This window comes from Capricornis sumatraensis, chromosome 22, assembly GCF_032405125.1.
Source record: "Capricornis sumatraensis isolate serow.1 chromosome 22, serow.2, whole genome shotgun sequence".
In the NCBI taxonomy this organism is placed as follows: Eukaryota; Metazoa; Chordata; class Mammalia; order Artiodactyla; family Bovidae; genus Capricornis; species Capricornis sumatraensis.
The window spans coordinates 53,248,143-53,268,646 of NC_091090.1; positions in this window are offsets into that span (position 1 = coordinate 53,248,143).

Here is a 20,504-nt window from a genome sequence, read left to right on the forward strand (position 1 = left end):
ACATGTGATTGTTTACAGCCTCCCAACCTGAGAGGCATGAGATGTTTTAGACTTACTAAAGGCAAATTCTTTTGGGACGTTAGAAATTATTAGTATAGTGGGTTGGTTAGGAATTATATTGGTGAAGGGTTTTTCATTTGTTGTGCCAATAATTGCTGCTAATTCCCTGCCCTGGGTGTGACAAGGGTGTCTCAGGTCAAACCTCTCTGCTGGCAAACTAGCTTGTGTGACAGGATTATCCATACTCCTGCCACTACGCATATAATTGTTTACTACCTCTCAACCATAAATAGCACAGGGAGTTTTGGAGTATTTTGAGAGTCTTAATTAGCATAGGGCTTTTCTCATTGTTGAGTCAATGATTGCCGCCAGGCCTCCATATCCTTAGGCACCTGGGAATATATTAATCAATGTATTCGGAATATAGAAAAGGAAATATAGTAGTTTTTGATGTTAGCAATACTAGACTTTTTGAGTGAATGAATTTTCTCTTTTGTAATAGATCACTGTACTTTGTTATAAATCACTGTGTCCTTGCTGTGTAAAAATGTAACTTTATCACTATCTTAAGACTAAATAGATCTTAAGGGGAACATTGGTGAAGGGTTTTCATTTGTTGGGCGGATGTTTGCTGCTAAATCTCCATATTCCCTCCTCTTATAATGAATATAACTAGCATATAGGAGAAATAAGTATTAACCTTTAAGCATATAGGAGACATAAGTATTAACCTTTAAGATTAATCATATTAACCTTGGGTTAAATAAATTCCTTTCTTGATTGTAACTCACTACACCCTCACCCTATAGGAATGCAACTTTATTTGGAGGGTGGTGCCTGGTTTAAGAAAAAACACCCTTGGAAAAAATAAGTTTTTGGTTATCAGAAAGAAAGGGTCATAAAATGTCAGCAGGCCTCATGGCCAGAAGATGATGTAAAACCCCTAAGACCTTTTTTTATGTAAAGCACCTGATTTTGATAAAGGTCAGGACTGCTGACCCCTGTGTGACTCTGTATTCATCCCTATGTGTAACAAAAGGTGTATCAGCAAACCCAAAAATAAAGAAATGGGATCAGTTTCCGGAAAGACTGATTCCCCCATGTCATTCTTTCTTGCTCCCTGTTTTTCTGGCTGAATTCCCATCTGGAGCGTGGGTGTCTGCCATGTCTACTTACTTGTCCCGGCTTTCAAGCCCACGCGAGAAGGAGCCCAAGGAGGGGCACCTTCCGATATTCAAGTGGCGCCGGTGGTGGCCCAATGTAGATGGTGCAAATTCCTTGTCTTGGAATTTTATTGGCATCCCACATGAACCAATTATTCAGCCTCTTTTTGTCTCCTACTATTTTCTGGCCAAATTCCCATCTGGTGCATGGGTACCCACCAAGCCTGCTAATTTTGCCTGGGCTTCTAAGATCGGACCGGGGGGTGGGGTGGGGGGCCTCAGTGCTTCCTCTCCTTCGGGAGAACAGGAAGACGCCTGCGGCCTACGTAGGTGGTGATTGGTATTCCACGTAAACCAAGTTATTCAGCCTCTTTTTCTCTGCTAATTTTCTAATCCCTCTCTATCTGTAATTAAATAAGTTATTTCCAAGGACACCGACTCCGTCCCCACCTTCGAATCTCCCTGGATCCACCGGGGCTGGACCCCGGCACCCGACACCCCCACACCTCTGGGTCCTGCAGCCTCTGCTGCCTGCACTGAAGGGACCAAGGCAACAACAGCCTTGGGAGGAGGTGCTGGAGCCCGTGATCTGCTCGGCCCTCCCCCGTCAGCTCCACTGAAGGGGCAGGAAGGGGCAGAGTGAGCCCCTCACCTGGAGCCAGGGGTGCCCTGGGGTCAGGGGGCAGAGGGATGCTCTGTGCTCCTCACCCGGCAGGGCCCAGGGTGGAGGACACGTTCACCCGGGACAGGGAGCGGGGTGCTGGTGCTGCTTCCTGGAGATGAAATGTGGACCTTCTGGGGGCTTGGGCGACCCCAGAGGAGAGCTCCCAGGTGCAGAAGGAGAAGCAGGTCCCAGGATGTGGGATCTGCGGCAGGGGAGGCCCTGAGAACCTGACCAAGCCCACCTCGCTCCAAAAGGAAGCGTCTGAGTGTCTGCCCAGCCCGAGGACTTGGGTGCAGGGCAGGGTGCCAGCCGCTGAAGGCTTTGCCCCCTCACCACTGAGAAGGAGCCCTGAAGAGTCCCCCCAACCCTAGTGGGGGACAAGGTGAGTCAGGGAGAAGCCCCCAGATCCCCTCTCCCAGGAAGGCTGGAGAGCCAGAACATCACCGAGTGAACTCTGGAATTTTGTACTCTAGACGCATTGTAATCACGGGGCGGAGGCTGCCCTCATGGTCACTGCTGAGACTTCATCCAGGTCCCAGGAGAAAGCCAGCCCTGAGTGGGGCTTCTGGGACCCCATGGGGAGAGGCCAGTCCTTGAGGGGACAGTGGCCTGTGGGGTGGAGCTCCTTCCTGTACCAAATGTGTTTCCCTACCTGTAACGTCTCCAGCACCGCCCCGCATCCCATGTTGAGAAGTAGACTGTTCTGTTCGATAATGAAAGCCCACATTCTCGTGCATTTTATGCTGCTCCGGTAACTGTGCCAGTCATTCAACTGCACGCTTGCTAATTTAGTCCTCAAGCAACCCTGTGGGGTGCCATCATCTATTCTACAGCAAAGGAATCTGGGTGGGGACTGTTCACCAGTTGCACAGGTTATGGATGGCTTAGCAGCGGTTAGAACCCAGACAGCAGCAACGGTTCTCAGCCAGGGGTGGGTTTTTGCCTCCCTGGAGGTCAGATGCTGCAGTCCGTGGGGTCGCAAAGAGTCGGACACGACTTAGTGACTGAATGACACCTGCAGGCCAGTCGCCAGTGTCTAAAGACGCTCTAGGTTCACGTCCATGCCCGCGGTATGTGTGCTGCACGCCTGGGGGTCAAGGCCAGGCCGCCGACATTTACAGCACACAGGACAGCCAAGAGCCACCCCCGCCCCAGCCCAAACACCCACAGAGCTGGAGCTGAGAAAACTGCCTGCTAGCAGCTGTCTGCCAAATGGAAATGGTTGAATTTTTCTGATCGCATAACATTATTAAATAAATCGGTCTATTCTGGAAAATCAATATTAGAATATGCAAATTACCTGCAACAACAGCATTGCCAGAGACAAGGCTGGTTAATATGTCTGTTTATGAATGTTCAGGTTGGTTCCTCTATGGACACACATATGCACACCCATGCACACACACACATTGGTTTTTCATGGAGTCTTTCTTTCTTCAGCTTCTTCTTTTTTTTGAAAATGGAATTGTGTTGTGGTTGCTGATCCTTAAGAATTTTACTTAACCATCCACTGCACTAAAAAATACACGTTATGGACTTCTTTCCACGTCAGTAGAGACATATCAGGGCAGCTTCCCAGCTGGCTCACATGGTAAAGAATCTGCCTGCAATGCAGGAGACCTGGGTTTGATCCCTGGGTCGGGAAGATCCCCTGGAGGAGGCCATGGCAACCCACTCCAGTATTCTTGCCTGGAGAATCCCATGGACAGAGGAGCCTGGTGGGCTACAGTCCATGGGGTCACAAAGAGCTGGACACAACTGAGCAACTGAGGGTGCACGCACGCAAACACAGATCGAAGGTGACGTTCTCGAGGAGGTCATTCTGCCCCACAGTGGGAGTGTGTTGGAAATTTTTGTGGGGGCTTTTTGTTTGGGGAGGGGGCTCTGGGCCTTTAGTGGGTGGTAGTCCAGGGATGCTGAACATCCTATATTGTGCAAGGCAATGCCCCACACGCAGATGAATCCCTCATAATTTTGAAATATCCCACCAGTAACTCATGTGGTTAAAAAGCTTATTTAGAATCATCTAAGACCCAAAATTCATTTTAATTTGAATACAATCAATTTTTTCTTGGTTTCAACACGACTCCGTTTTACAGGAATATGGTGGGGTGGTGACCGTGTTTGTGCCTCACCGTGTTCACTGTGGGAAACCTCATCATAAGAAGCATTGCAGCTGGGAGAGCTGGACTCCTGGCGCCCGCAGTGGAGGCTCTGCTCCAGTGCCTGGGTCACTGGAGGGCATCCCTCAGGGGCCGACCTTGACATTCCTTCCACACGTCTCCCGGGGCACCCACGCCTGTGCGTTTACATATTGAAACATTTCATTACTGATCCTTCTCCTTTTATTTCTCTTTTATGTTACAGTCAAGCTAATATATTGATTCTTTACACTTGTGTGTGTGAGTCATTGTGTCATACTGATTTTTTAAAAAGTCATGTGTGTAGGTTATATTATCTATGAATTTCATTTCAGGATAGTAAGGGGAGTGTTATAAACATTTATTATAGAAAAGAGGCATTTGGGTCTGACGTTTATTATAGAAAGGAGGCCTTTAGATCTGACCGAGCTGAAAATCCCTGATTTATCTCATTACACTTAATGTAGCCTCATGCTGGGCACACTTGTATCACGGTTTATTTAACTCATCTACCACTGATGGATATGGAAGTTCTTGGTTCATGTAAGCAACACTCTGATAAACAGACATATTTATAAAAAATATGTCTGGGCACTCACTGAATTATTTCCTTAGGGGGAAAAAATCTTAGCAGTGGAATCGCTGAACCAGAGGTGAGCACATTTTCCATTTCAACGTAGTTTGTCCAAATTATCCCACTAAGAGAGCCGGAGACGCACATGTGTGGGCCTCCGGGAGGAGCGGGGCTCGCGAGGCAGCAGACGCTGTGCGGAGCGCCGGGCACCGGCTGGATTCCGCTCGGGCAGCAGCCTGACACTCAGGCAGCATCCTGGCAGCTGCGTGTCTGCACCCAGCAGCAGTGCCAGGGCCTCCACTAGGACTGGGCCACCGTGCAGAGTGGGTGTCCCTCCCACCCAGCCGCCGCTCTGCAGTTACCAAGCGTCCTCTCATGAGCCCCTTTGGGTGGTCTCTGCAGTTAGCAAGAATCCTCTCGTGAGCCCCTCTGGGTGGTCTGCATGGATGCTCCTGTTGCGACAATCATTCCAGGCTGACCGGAAACCTAACTCAATTTCAAGTGACTGGTTCATTTTTCGTGGCGTTTTTTTCACTTGGACCTTGTTAGGCATCGGATTGAATTCTCTAAAAACTCACATGTTGAAGCCCTGACCCCCAGGACCTCAGAATGTGACCTTATTTGGAAATAGGGCCACTGCAGATATCATTAGTTCAGACGGCTCTTACTGGAACAGCGCTGCCTCCTCTGACATGACCAGTACCCAATAAAAGGGGGAGATGCCAGGGGCTTCCCTGGTGGTCCAGTGGCTAAGACGCTGAGCTCCCAATGCAGGGGGTCTGGGTTTGACCCCTGGGCAGGGAACTAGATCCCACATGCTGCACCTAAGACCTGGCACAGCCAAATAAATAAAAGCACTTTTTTAAAAGGGAGAGATTTGCTTGCGCGAACACACACACAGAGACACACGGAGAGCGTCGCATGAAGATGGAGGCAGGGACTGAGGCGATGCTTCCACTGCCCAGGGGACACCAAGGATGCCCAGCAAACACCCAGGTGCTGGGTGAGGGCCTGGAGCAGCTTCCTCTCCCCGCTCAGAAGGAAGCAACCCCGCCACAATCTCAATCTTGGACTCCCAGCCTACAGAGCTGTGAGACGGTCAGGTTCTGTCGCTGAAGCCCCCAGACCAGGGCACTTCGTTTCCGTAGCTTGAGAAAACGAATGCAGACGTCTGAGCTTCAGGGACTGGGTCTGTCTCCCAAGGCCACTGCTCAGCTGAACCCGCCACGCGACAAAGCCTGAGGCCATCTCAGGAGTCATCTGGTCCACCCCTCCCGGCTCTGACACACCAACAATGCAAACCCAAACAAGCTACAGGACTCGTCCAAAATCCGAGAGCGGGTTGGCAGCACCTCCTGCCTCCTGCCTCGGTTTTGGACTCCCGCCGCCAGAGCTGTGAGCCAGTGCGTTTCTGTCGGTCATGCCCTCTGTCTAAGCGCTTTATCTCATTCCTGCTAGACCCAAGCCCCAGCTCACTTCCTGTCCGGGCCTCGGGAGGCCTGGTCACGGGCTGACTCACGGGGGTGGTGGCAGTTCCGCATGTGTCTGGCCCCACCCGGAGCACCGTGTCTGGTGCAAAGGAGATGCTGGGGGAAGCGTCCCTGAATGGGATGAAGTATGAACGTTCACTCTGGGCTTCTCTGGGGGCCGTGAGTCAGGTCTGGGAGGTGCTTCAACAGCACCCCTTAGAGGACAAGGCCTGGCCACAAGAAGCGTGCTGGTCACAGGTGGCATCAGCCTGGAAGGTAAGCACTGGGAACAGCCAAGCGACTCTGGGCCCGGTCTCTGAAAGATGCTTCTGACTCCACAGCAGCTGCTCAGGCATCCTGCTGCGATGCCCTTCCCCTCCGCACTGTGAACCGCGTGCAGAGCCTGACGCTCAGAGCCTCACTTCCCCAAAGGAGAGGGGGGTGGTGGCTGGCTGAAAACCTCACCTGTGTGCAGCTTGTTAACCCTGGGGCCGCCCAGTGAGAAGGACCACGCTTCTCATCATGGACGGTCAGGGCATCAGGTCAGGAGAGACGAGAGAGGGAGGAAGACAGACAGTCGTGCGTGGTGCAATGCCGAGGTGTCTGCTCTCACATGTCTCCCCTTTTTTGTCTCTTCAGCATCCTGTTCTTGTTGTTCAGTCTCAGTTGTGTCCGACTGTTTGCAACCCACGGACTACAGCACGCCAGGCCTCCCTGTTCTTCACCATCTCGCAGAATTTGCTCAAACTCATGCCCGTTGAGTCGGTGTTGCCATCCAACCATCTCATCCTCTTTCGTCCCCTTCTCCTCCCACCTTCAACCTTTCCCAGCATCAGGATATTTTCCAATGAGTCAGCTCTTCACATCAGCCCCCAAAGTACTGGCGCTTCAGCTTCAGCATCATTCCTTCCAATGAATATTCAGGGTTAATTTCCTTTAGGATGGACTGATTTGATCTCCTTGCAATCCAAGGGACTCTCAAGAGTCTTCTCCAGCACCACAGTTCAAAAGCATCAATTCTTTGGTGCTAAGCCTTCTTTATGGTCCAACTCTCACATCCATACATGACTACTGGAAAAACCATTGCTTTGACTGTACACACCTTTTTCCACAAAGTGATGTCTCTGCTTTTCTATACGATGTCTAGGTTTATCATAGCTTTTCTTCCAAGGAGTAAGTGTCTTTTAATTGCCTGGCTGCAGTCACCAGTGATTTTGGAGCCCAAGAAAATAAAGTCTGTCACTGTTTCCACTTTTGCCCCACCTATTTCCCATGAAGTGATGGGACCAGATGCCATGATCTTAGTGTTTTGAACGTTGAGTTTTAGGCTAGGTTTTTCACTCTCTTCTTTTATTCTCATCAAGAAGCTCTTTAGTTCCTCTTCACTTTCTGCCATTAGAGTGGTATCATCTGCATATCTGAAGTTGTTGATATTTCTAGAAAGGTGCTGACTTTAAAAACTTTCTATGAATTAAACAAACCAAGTTCCTAGAATTGAAAAAAAAAAAATCACATGGCCACCAGCTTGCAAGCTCTAGCCCGCAAGATAAGTTGAAAGCCCATCAGCATGGCATCCGCCACCCTTCATGGGTTTGTCTCTACTTTGCCTACAAAGGTCCATCTAGCCAAAACAATGGTTTTTCCAGTAGTCATATGTGGATGTGAGAGCTGGACAATATGAAAGGCTGAGTGCCAAAGAATTGATGCCTTCAAACGGTGGTGTTGGAGAAGACTCTTTAGAGTCCCTTGGACTGCAAGGAGGTCAAACCACTCAATCGTAAAGGAAATCAGCCCTGAATATTCATCGTAAGGACTGAAGGTGAAGTATCACTTCCAATACTTTGGCCACCTGATGCCAAGAGTCGATTCACTGGAAAAGACCCTGATGCAGGGAAAGATTGAAGGCAGGAAGAGGAGGGGACAACAGTGGATGATATAATTGGATGGCATCACCGGCTCGGTGGACAGGAGTTTGAGCAAACTCCGGGAGATGGTGAAGGACAGGGAAGCCTGGCGTGCTACGGTCCATGGATCGCAAAGAGTCAGAAACGACTGAGCGGCTGAACAAAAATTCTTCTGCCCCGTCAGTCTTTCCTCCCCAAACCCCTACGCCCTCCAGTGGCTGCTCACGTTAATACAGAGGATCCAAAGGGGAGGAGACGGGCGTCCCTTGAAGCGGAGCCCAGAGCGCAAGCTCACCGCTTCTGGTGAGCGTCTTTCAAGCGGCTTTTAAGGCGGTGAAGGGCCCCAAGCCCCCCTCGGGCTCCCTCTTGGCTCACGGCCCCTCCAGCCCTCTCCGCAGGTTTAGACACCCTGTTTGCTCTCACGGGATGCTCTGCTGCGTGCTTATCCCCGCGGCAAACTTAGACTCGGCTCAGACCTCCCTGAGGACCCTGCGGCAAGAACCCCGCCCTCGCCCTCCCGTGCCCGGCTCGCGTCTCCCTGTCGCCCGGTTCGCCCGCTGCTGTGTTCGGTGCTTCCGGCGCCCGACGCCCCCACGTGAGCTCGGGGCAGAGGGCGGTCACGTGTGACCTGGCTCGGGGCCTGGCTCGCGCGGCCCTGCTTCTGCTTCTGCTTTCCGACCTCTCCGGCCATCCGCAGACACCCGGACCGCCGGTAGCCGCGTGTGGAGACGGAAGCGAAAGGAGAGCTGAGGCTCCGGGCTCGCAAGGTCCTCGGGGCCGCACCTCTTCCTCCGCACCTCCTAACCCGGACCCTGCGCCCAGCCCCGCAGGCTGCAGCGGGGGCGCTTTGTCCCGATGCCCGGGCGCACCGTGTGCCCAAAGGGCAGCGGGATGCGGAGGCTCCGGTCCCGCCTGGGGAGCAGCCGGCAGCGGAGGGGCGGGCCTGCGGGCTGGGATAGGAGGCGGGGGTGCGGCGTGCGGGGGCGCCTCCAAACCGCCGTGGGATTTCTGCGAAGGAAGGGTCCTGGGAAAGGCCTTGCTCTGGGTGGATGAAACTGGCTGCTATTTTTGGCCGAAGTCAAGGGGAGCGACTGCACTGAAATGCCCGGCCTTGTGGGCAGCAGGCGAGTGGGCAGGGCCACCCTCTGTCCACCTCCTGCCCAGGCAGAGAGCGGGAGGAGGCGCTAATCCCTGGCACCAGCTGCCTAAACCCACAGACCATGGCTCATCCCCAGGGGCCGGAGATGAGCGGAGGAAGTAACTCTCCGAGTCTGACCTTCATCCTGGCCTGGAGGGACCCTGTCACTCCTCAGGAAGAACGTGGGGCGGCGGCGGTGGAGGGGTAGCCAAGGGGCCTGTCCTGGAATCACTGGCCTGGTGACGCTTCCACTGGGGCCTCGAGACGTCTTTGGAATACGTGCCTTTAACCAGAAAAGGGGTCTTAACACTTCAATATTCTAAAACCCAGGGGCAAGTGTCTTCTTTGTACCAGGGCTTTGGGGGAGGAGGGGGCATTGTTCTCTGTTTATTTTGCTTTATTTTAATATATTTTTATTTGCCTTACTTCTGTTAATCCTCATGACGTCTTTGGGAGTGGGCGACTTTTTCAACTTCAGGAACTCCTGCAGGTGCCCACCTGTTGTTGGTGAGATGCCCACCAAAACACACAACTCACACACACACTCACACACACATCCTCACACACACACTCATGCACACACTCACACACATCCTCACACACATGCATGCATGCACACACACCTCACACACACACACCCTCACATTCATGCATGCACGCACGCACATCCTCACACACACACTCTCACACTCACACTCACACACACCACATGCTCCTTTTCCCCAGGTGGGCAGGCATTCATTCAAGCTGCTGTCTGGCAACCCTGGAGGAAGGAGGAGGGATGGGGCCGAGGTCATGGAAAGCAGAGGAGAATGGTGGGGGGCCGGGTGGGAGGCCGGGGTGGGGGGCTGCTGCCTTGTCCCCTGGAGTGCTTCAGTCCCACTAGAGTGTGAGGAGGGGTCCAAGGGCCCGAGGCCTACTGGATTTTTCAAGAATTCTGAGAGAGTTGCTGCATTCGGGTGGGTAAGACTATTTTCTTCATCTGTGTAGAGACAGCTCTGCTCTGGTGCCCCACAGGGCTAGGAGATTCAAACGAATCCGAAAAAGCGCCCCTGCATGGTCTGGTAATCCGAGGATGGGCGTCTCCTGGAGACGGGGTGCTGGACGGGTGAAGAAGAGGCAATGGGCTGACAGGCTGGTTCCGGGTGGGTGAGCTGCCCTCCCGGGACTCACAGAAGCACGTGGGGGACAGTGTGAGGGGCTAGACCTGGCGGGCTCAGGCAACTGAGGTTGTCATCAAAGGAAGTGTGATTTATATTGAAGACACAGGCCTGGGAGGTCAGCTGGGCACCTGGATCACACCACTATTATAAAGAGAAAGAAACAGATTCAAAGAAATGCAATACGTTTTTATGAATTTCACATAAAAGTAGATGAATGGAGAGCAGCCAGGATATGAAAACAGCTCTTGCTTAAACTTTGGGAGAGCACAGGAGTGCAAGAAGCAGAGCCTCTCGTTTTCATCTCAGATCCGCCTGTTGTGCGGCAAGTTGGGCAGGGCTCTGAACGCGTGTCTTTCGCCCTGGCTTTCCCATCACTAAAACAGAACCGTTCTGGTTGAATAAGTAAGCGTAAGTTAAGTTTGACTGGTAAAAGAAGATAATTCATTTACAAGGATAAAGCATTCCGTCGTTAAAGTCCCTGGAGGAAATAGGAGCTATTGCAGAAAACCTGAAGAATTGTGGGTTGAGTGAGCCGAGTAACTGCTGAAGTTTGCGGTTTGTTTTGGTTTTTAAGAGCGGCACTGTGGAAGACTAAATAACGCTAAGATGGCAGTACTCCTCAAGTCGGTCTACACACTCAGCACAATCCTTTTGAAAATCCCAGCTGCCTTTTCTTTGGCATAAATTGACAAATAGATTCATACAGAAATACAAGGGACTCAAAATAGCCAACACCATCTTGAAAAAGATCAAAGTTGGAAGACAGAGTCCCTATTTCATGACTCAGGACAAATCTACACAGATCGAGATCGTGTGTACTGGCATAAGGATAGACATATGTTGAGAGTCCAGGAATAAATTCATATATTTATAGGTAACTGATTCTCACCAAGGGTGCCAACACAGTCCACTGTTTTGTGGAAAAAATAGTCTTTTCAACAAGTGGTGCTGGGATAACTGGATGTCCACATGCAGAAGGACGAAGCTGGACCTGAACCTCATACCACACACAGGTTGCCTTGGATCAGAGACGCAAGTCCTAGAAGAAGACAGGAGTAAGTCTTTACGACCTTGGGTTAAACATACACCAAAAGCACAAACAACACACGAAAAATAGATAAATCAAACTTCATTAAAATGAAAAACGTTCGTATTTCAAAAGACACCACCAAGAAAGTGAGAAGACACCCTGCAAGGTGAGAAAGATATTTGCAGATCTAAATGATAAGAGTCTAGTGTCCAGAATATATGAAGAACTCTCACAAATCAATCATTTAAAAAAAAACAAAGTTTTAATTGGGCAGAGGATTTGAATATGGGTTTCTTTAAAGGTACACAGATGCCAATAAGCACATGAAGAGATGTTCTACGTCACTAATCGTTAGGAAAATGCAAATCAGAATCCCCATGAGATACCACTTCACAGCGACTAGGATGACCATAATCAAAAAGATGGACACGTGACAAGCGTCAGTGGGGACATGGGGCATTGGGACCTTTCGTGCCTGCTTAGCTGCTCAGTCTGACTCTTTGCGACCCTGTGAACTGTAGCCCACCAGGCTCCCCTGGCCTTGGGATTCTCCAGGCAATCCCAATGCTGGATGTGGGTTGCCATTTTCTCCTCCAGGGAATCTTCCTGACCCAGGGACTGAACCCATGTTTCCTGTGTCTCCTGCATTGGCAGGTGGATTCTTTACCACTGAGCCACCTGGAAAGCCCTATACATCACCAGTGGGAATGAAAAGTGTGTTTCCCTTTGGAATCCTGTTTGGCAGTTCTTCAAGAAGTTAGGCTTGGAGTTAATTCCACTTCTAAGTATATACCTGAGAACTGAAAATATTTGCACACAATAACTTGTATGCAAACATCCACAGCAGCATTATTCATAAAAGCCAACAAGTGGAAATAACCCAAATGTCCATCAGCTGATGAATGGATAAGCAAATGTGGTCTAGCCAGACAATGGAATATTGTTTAGCCATTAAAAAATGAGGTTGTGATACATGCTGCAACATGCACGCACCTGGAAAAGATTATGCTAATAGAAGCCAGACACCACAGGACACACGTGCAGACTCCACTTATGTGAAGTCTGGAGTCAGTAAATCTATGGAGACAGAAAAGCTCATGAGCTGTTGCCAGGGGCTGGAGGAAGGGACAATGGAGGCATGACTGCTAAAGGGTGTGGGGTTTTCAGGCGATGATGAAAATGCTCTCGAGTTAGATAGTTGTGATGGTTGCACAACTTTGTGATTATATTAAAGCAGTTGAATTATACGCTTTAAAGGAGTGAATTTATTGTATGTTAATATAGCTCAATTTTTTTTAATGTTCAGTTGTGGGTAAAAAAAATAAGAAAGAATAACACTCAAGAAGTATGGTCTGGCAGTGCAGCCATCAGCTCATGAGACATGAGCCCTGACTCTCCCAAGAAAAGGGGCTGACCAGACCCTCACAGAGAGAGAACCGGAATTAGGATCACCCCCCCCCCCCCACCCCTCACACTCAAGCAGAGACTGCCTCTCCCTACAGTTGGTGCAGAAAAGAATCCCCATCAGTCTCCTCCAGAAATCTCAGCCACCCTCCCCAGGGCCTCTTGTAGTCCACATCACGTTGTGGACAGCCACAGCGTGTTGTGTTACCTTCCAGACACCAGATACCAGCTTGTGTCTAATTCTTGCAATGGTTTCCATGTATTCCCCAAGTCTGAAATCTGAACGGCCTTAAAGAATTCAGACTGCAAAGGAAGCAAGCCAGAACTTACAGGTACGGTCTTTGCAGCATATTTTGTAACCCGGAAAAACTGGAAACAGCTAACTACCCAACAGTAAGGAATGGGGTAGAAAAATCATGGTGCACCCTTCCCATGGAGCATTATGAAACTCCTGAAAATAGTATCTAATAAATAATTTGTAGTGACATGGGGAAATGCCTATGATAATGGCAAGCAAAAAATGCAAGAGATGTGATTGTATGGGTATCATTTTCTCAACCGTGATAAAAATACACTTAAGAAATGCACCATACTATTAAGAATGATCTTTAGTGGGTGGATCGCTTCCATCTACATTTTCTTTTCAGGTTGCGCACAGTAAGTATGTGATGTTTTTGTTATTTAATAACTCATTTGGGATGAAATCCAGTGGCAAAGGAGAAGAACAGAGTTTTGACACAGCCTCGGATGACCCATAGGGGTTGAGCAGGAAGACGCAGTTGGCCTCACAGATTCTCTGCAGCGTCCACTTGGGCAGAAGCCAAAAGGGGAGGTGTGGCGTCACCTTGAACGTCAGCCGTGCCCTCCGCAGGGCTTGAGGTGGTGGCTTGTGGTTCCACGACCCCTTCTGCTCGGGGAGCCTGGCCCCAGGGCGGACCTGAGACAAAACCTGTGCGTCTAGTACCACTAGCTCTCTGACCAGGCTGATTAGCAGCACTGACGATTAGGGCTTTTAGCGTTTCTCTGGTGGCTTCCTGTACGTTCTTTCTTTCGATTCTCTAACAACTGAATAAGGCCCATGATGACCTCCTGGTACTGACAAAGAAAACAAACCTGTATTTGTAAACGAAACGCGAGACGCAGCAGCAGGTAACCCCTGGTTTCTCGGGGGCTCAGCACAGCAGAAGCTGATGCCCTGTTCGCTTAGCAGTCACATCCACAGACCACTTCCGGCGGGGCGGCCTGTCACGTAGCATTTCAGGACCTGGGTCCTGGCCTCTGTGGCTCTGCCCTCTTCTGCGTGCTCAGAGCTTTCTCCCCACCAGCGGGTGTTGGTTGGAGGTCAGGCAGCTGACCAGAGGCAGAGCCTGTGGTCCCGCCCTCCCCCAGCGCCTCCAAGCCCTCCCCTCTGGGATGTTCTCTGGTCTCCCGCTCCCAGCATCCCTCCAGGGCACTGATGCAGGAATGGTCACCAGGAAGGGCGAGGAAGTCTGCGCAAGCGTTTATGGGAAGAGTGTGAGCCCTTCCGGTTCCATCATCCACCCCTCTGGCTTGCTTTCTCTCCAGCTTTGCTCTTCCGGGATTACCTCCTTAAACATCGAAAGGGAAGCAGACGCCCATTTGCAGGCAGTTCATTCCTGGGCTTAGGGGCCACACTGTCATTTATAGGTTTGTTTATGCAAGAGCAGGACTTCAGAGGCTCTTTCAGGCCACTTAGGGCCTCTCCCCACCACAGGGATGGGCTGCCCGCCACATGGAGGGCAGTCCTCAGCTCCGCCCCCTGCTCTGAAGGTTAACCTCCCCAGGAGGGTCTTCATTAAAAAAGCCTGAGTAACAGCATGAACTTGGTTGACTACTTATCATCATTAAACAAAGGGTCTATAATTCAAACATGCTTTAAGGAAGTGCAGGTACCTGGACATACTTATTAATTCACAAACATTTATTAAAAGAAATGAGAAGGGATCTAACTAACATCATCTCGACACTTCAAAGAGTTTCTTATCTGACCATCACATGAACTCTGCTGAGACAGAGTTCCTATCCTGTGTTATATAGCTGGAAGCTGGTACCTTGACTGGTGAGTGAGGGGACAGGCTTCGTCACCTCTGCAACCTTGCGTTCCTGGCTTGTGATCTCCTTGAACCCATTTCCTTGTCTATAAAGTGAAGGAGTAAAACTTAGTCAGTTAATAATGCCTACTTTTCAGAGTTAGGGAGAATGGAATGGGATAAATAAATTCCCTGGTGGTTCAGCGGTAAAGAATCTGCATGCCAGGCGGAAGACCCAGGTTCTATCCTTGGGTGAGGAAGATCCCCTGGAGAAAGGAATGGCAGCCCACTCCAGTATTCTTGCCTGGAGAATTCCATGGACAGAGGAGCCTGGTGGGCTATAGTCCACGGGGTCACAAAGACTCAAACATGACTGAACGACTTAACAGCAAACAGGAAATCCATAGCATCTGGTCGACACACGTGTGACGACTGCTTCACTCACAGATAAGGAAACGTGGGCACAGACAGTGTTTTCTCAAAGCCAGGCAGCCAGGAGTAATAAGGCTGGTGAGCCTCTGGGTTGAACGCCCGAATCTTCCTCTTCTGCCTTTGTTTGCCAGGAAATGTGATGGATAACGCACAGCCCATCGTTCACAGTTAAGAGTTCTTTCTATTTAATTCATAAAATGTCTCAATCACTGTCTAGTCAAACTGCGCTACTTTTAAAGTCATTCTTTATTCCAGCTTCTTGAATTAAAAGCATCTCTCATTTCTCTTCACTGTTTCTCACCCAGGATGAACACTCAGCTGGGCATTCTGGAATTTCCAAGGCCATCTCCTTAAAATGCAGTAAGAATTTATCAGCGTCTCCAGCCCCCTCACGAACAGGCCTGGAGGAGAGCAGAGTGAAGATGGACGGACCTGCGTCCTGGAGTCCTGAGACCCAAGGGCCGGCCCACCGGCTGCTGTATCCTTGCAGTTGATTCTCTCTGAGTCTTGGGGTCCTCAACCATAAACTGGAGATACCGCTTACCTCACAAGCCCACAGGATCAGATGGAGTAAGTGTTAGTCACTCAGTCTTTACAACCCCATGGACTATAGCCCGCCAGGCTCCTCTGTCCACGGGATTTCCCAGGCAAGAATACTGGAGTGGGTAGCCATTCCCTTCTCCAGGATCAAACCCCTCAGGCCCTGCATTGGCAGACGGATTCTTTACCGCTGTGCCACCACGGAGGCCCCCAGACGGAGTAAAGCTCATGGCAAATTGTAAATTTCTGTGGGATTGTTTTTTGCTGCTGAAACCACCCATCCATCACCAGGCAGTTCTTCAAATAAGAGCCAGATCTCTTTCCCCTGGCAAGAATCGTGACTAATATATTCCAGGATGCTTTGCGTGATCCCGGCCTTAAAATAAAACTGCACCCAAGTAGGAATGCAGACTCGGTCCTGCATTCTCCAGCTCTCACTGAGTCTCTCCTCTCTGACGGGCTTCGAGCACAGTGCTCCGAGACGACAGGATGAATGCTGTTAGTCCACCCTCGGCTCCTTCCCAGTCCACTGCAAGAAGCCAGACGTTCGTGTAAAGTGGCTTATGCTTTAAGAGGGGAACGATAACCCAAAAGTGTTAGAAAAGCGGAAAGAAGCAGGGGTTACTTTGAGTTAAGTTAAATCAGGAAAAGCATTTTGGAGGAGAAAATGCTTGAGTCTTAAAAGTTGGCTCATCTTTGGCAGGTGAAGGGAACCACGTGAGCGTGGCTTGGAGGCAGGAAATGGCAGGGTTTGCAGGGACCTGGGAGGAACATTTTGACTTGACTGAATCAAAGGTCCATCAAGAGCAGAGGTGAGGGAGCTGGAAAGTCAGATAGATGATGTTTTCTAGGAAAGGACCCCACCAGGGTTTACAGAGGACCTGGAGTGGGTGGCAACCAGAGGCAGGCAGAGCTTCACAGAGGCCGAGGCAACGGCCCAGATGTGAGGATGGTGGCGCCAGGGACCTAGAGACCCCACAGGCGTGTTTAATAGAATCCACACGACTCATCTGAGTAATATAGAAGGTCTGGGACTCTGCAGACTGGTAAGCGAGTCAGGGTTTGTCTCCATGTTGCAAAACCCCCACATACTCGGCCATTTGACACATCCGCGTTAGACGTGTGCTGGGGGCTGAGGACACAGACTGGGGCGGGCTGGGGGGTGGGCAGGGAGGCGGACCCTAAACAGGCACCGCTGTCCAGAAACGAGGGACCAAGAAACAGGGTGACAGGACAGTGTCCTGAGGCAGGACACTGCCGCTCAGGTAGGGAGGTGGCACTGGGCTGAACTTTAAGAGCCAGGGCAGACAGAGCTGGTGAAAGAGCCATCTACACAGCTTGGAATCCAAATAGCCGTTTAGCGTGTTCCCTTTGGGCATCAAGACACCAAGGTCCCAGATTTCCATTGTAGTCCAGGGGTCAAGAATCCGCCTGCCATCACCTGGGACACAGATTCAATCCCTGGTCCAGGAAGATTCCACGTGCTGAGGGGCAACTCAGCCCATGTGCTGCAACTACCAAGCCCATGAGCCACCGCTACGGCGCCCTGAGCCACCGCTACCGTGCCCTGAGCCACAGCTACCGAGCCCTGAGCCACAGCTACCGCGCCCTGAGCCACCGCTACCGCGCCCTGAGCCACCGCTACCGCGCCCTGAGCCACAGCTACCGCACCCTGAGCCACAGCTACTGCACCCTGAGCCACAGCTACCGCGCCCAGGCACCTCAGAGCCCCGAGCTCTGCAACTGGAGAGCAGCCCTACTTGCTGCAACTAGAGGAAGGCCGCGTGCAGCAACAAAGGCCCAGAGTCTCAAAATAAACAAACGTGTAAAAAGACCCCACAGTCCCTCTGTGGCCCCTAAACAGGGGACGGGCTCTTGTTTTCCATCCTGTAGATGCTTCAGTTGTCTCTTGTGTTTAGTAGACTCTCAATGGCACCCCACTCCAGGACTCTCGCCTGGAAAACCCCATGGACGGCAGAGGCTGGTAGGCTGCAGTCCATGGGGTCGCTAAGAGTCAGACACGACTGAGCGACTTCACTTTCCCTTTTCACTTTCATGCATTGGAGATGGAAATGGCAACCCACTCCAATATTCTTGCCTGGAGAATCCCAGGGATCGGGGAGCCTGCTGGGCTGCCATCTATGGGGTCGCACAGAGTCGGACACGATTAAAGCGACTTAGCAGCAGCAGCAGCAACCTCTAATAACTTCTTTTCTCTCCCACGGTGGTTACAGGCCAGTTTCCCATCTCTTCTTCCAAATAGCTAAACTTTGGATGTCTGGCTGGGTTTTTATTAAGTTTATCTGAGAGACCAGCTTCATAGGTAAGAATGGGCACTACACAGAAGTGCCCTAAAAGCTCCTAGACATTGGATGGTCGGGACTGGTCCATGGATATATGATAGGGTCATAGGCCACTAGGTGATTTTCACAAAAAGATGAACTTTTCAATCCAAAAGGTGAGTCCACCCATCCGGTCTGACAAATGCTGTTTCTGGCTTGATTCCTCGTCTGAGACCATTTGCCAAAACCCCTTTCATGAATCAGTGGTTAATCTGAGGAGTTCCCAATCAAGTCAGTAGTGCATTGGCTCCAGTCATAAGATATCAATTTGATTTGGTTATAAAATGTAATATTCTCTAATTCACAGAGGATCTAATCCACGTGCCATCTGGCTTTGGAAGAAAGACCTCTGGGAAAATGCAGGGTCTTGCAGGATGAACGTTTCTCATCTTCTTCCTGATGTCACTCCAGACCTTTCCATTCACACTGAAAGATAATCATCTGTTGAGAGTAATGCCCCTCATTTCAACAACACTAAGCTTGTTCCACCTGGTTTACTTGGACTTGGATTCTCTCGTCCTCTTGCCCTGACTAATCGTCTCAGACCGCATCAGGTGGTCCCTGCTCCGTGGTCAAGGGCTGTGAGTGAAAACACCCTGCTTACTGTGACTTGATTGATATTCTGAAACCCCCGGTTTAGCTCTCGTGACCTGGAGGTGGGTGGTGGTGGTGGTGGTTTAGTTGCTAAGTCATGTCCAGCTCTTGTGACCCCCATAGACTGTAGCCCGCCAGGCTCCTCTGTCCACAGGATTTCCCAGGCATGGATACTGGAGTGGATTGCCATTTCCTATGCCAAGGGATTTTCTGGATTGAACCCGTGTCTCCTACACTGCAGGTGGTCTCCGGCACTGCAGGTAGATTCTTTACTGTCTGAGACCCCAGGAAGGCCCCTAACTCCTTCTCTTTCATTGTGTCATTTTGTTCTCACACACGAGACCATTTAAAGCCCACAGAGGTGATTTGTCCAAGACCCAGGATCCCTGTCTACTGAGTGCATCCTGCTCAAATATTGGGCAGCCCAGCACCCACCACTGTGTATGGTAATGACCCTTGAACATCCACGTGGCCTCTCTGCCTGGCTGTCCAGCCTCTTCCCCTCTCCTGTCTCAGCCATCATGTCCAGTGGAGTGAGGGTGTCTTGAGTTCTCTGAGCCTGTCGTGACCCAGAGGGCCTTACCTGGCCTCCTTCGATCTGCCCCTCGACTCATGGGTGGGGTTCAGGGAGACTGACTACCCCGGGAGGACATGTGTGGAATTTGTATTATGTGCTTATGTGAGTCTGTCTGGGTAAGAATCCAAAGTTTTCATCAGCTTCTCAAAGGAGTCAGTGGTACCTCCCCTCCAAAAAAAGTGTTAAAATTCATTTCACACACTGGTTTCCTTCCCCAGAGTGTCCTGGCACTCCTCCTGACCTGTGATGTAACGTTGCTTTGTCATTTCTCTTCAGAACTTAAAACCAAATACTGACATCAGGACTCAGATTTCCCTTCCCACAGTGGTTTATGGTTCTCTTCTTTCTGAGTTTTCACTCAAAGGGGAGAAGCCAGAGTATTCCTAGGGTGGCGTTTACATATACAACTAATATGTGAAAACCCATTCCAGCTGACCACACGTTGTCTGTAAACCTTAATCATTTCCCTTGGAGTAGGGTTAAAGCCCCACCTTGGCACAAGGGGCTTTGCAGGTGGTACCAGTGGTAAAGAATCAGCCTGCCCATGCAGGAACCACAGGAGACCCTGGTTTGATCCCTGAGTTGGGAAGATCCCCTGGAGGAGGGCATGGCAACCCACTCCAGTATTCTTGCCTGGAAAATCCCATGGACAGAGGAGCCTGGTGGGCTGCAGTCCACGGGGTCTCAAAGAGTCAGACACAACTTAGTGACTAAACAACAAAATGATAACACAGACACATGTTGGGGTGTCGCCAGTGGAGGGGACCTCCCGGGTAGAAGCCTGCGAGGCTGTTAGGCAGCCTACAATATACAGGGTGGCCCCCACAGTAGAGAATCATCTGGACCATAACATCGACGTTGCCGGGGCTGAGGATCTCTGCTCCAGAGCCAGCTGTTCCCATTCTTCATGCCAGCTCAGCTTTCACCTCCACCAAGTGCCCACAGTTCCTTCTCCCCTCCTGTTGCTCCCAGACACCCAAAGTCCCGGTTCCCCCGAGCGTGGATCTCCAGTGGCACTCTTAGCTCTTCGCAGGCTGTAAAAGTCGACAAGGATACATTTATACCTGATCCATCCGCGCTCTCGCAGAGGCCAGCCTGGAGCTGAGTGCCCTGGGCAAGGGCGCTCAGATACGGGTCACCTGCATGCACGGGGAGTGCCTACACCTGCCTCTTCTCCCAGATGTCAGTTCCGAGGAATCCGGAAGACAGGAAGTGCTCACTTCAGAGGGGGACCCGCCAGCCGTGTCTGGAAGAGACTCAGGCAGCACCAAGCCTCTACCAGCCGCAGGAGAGGAGCCAGCAGAAAAAGAGATGAAGC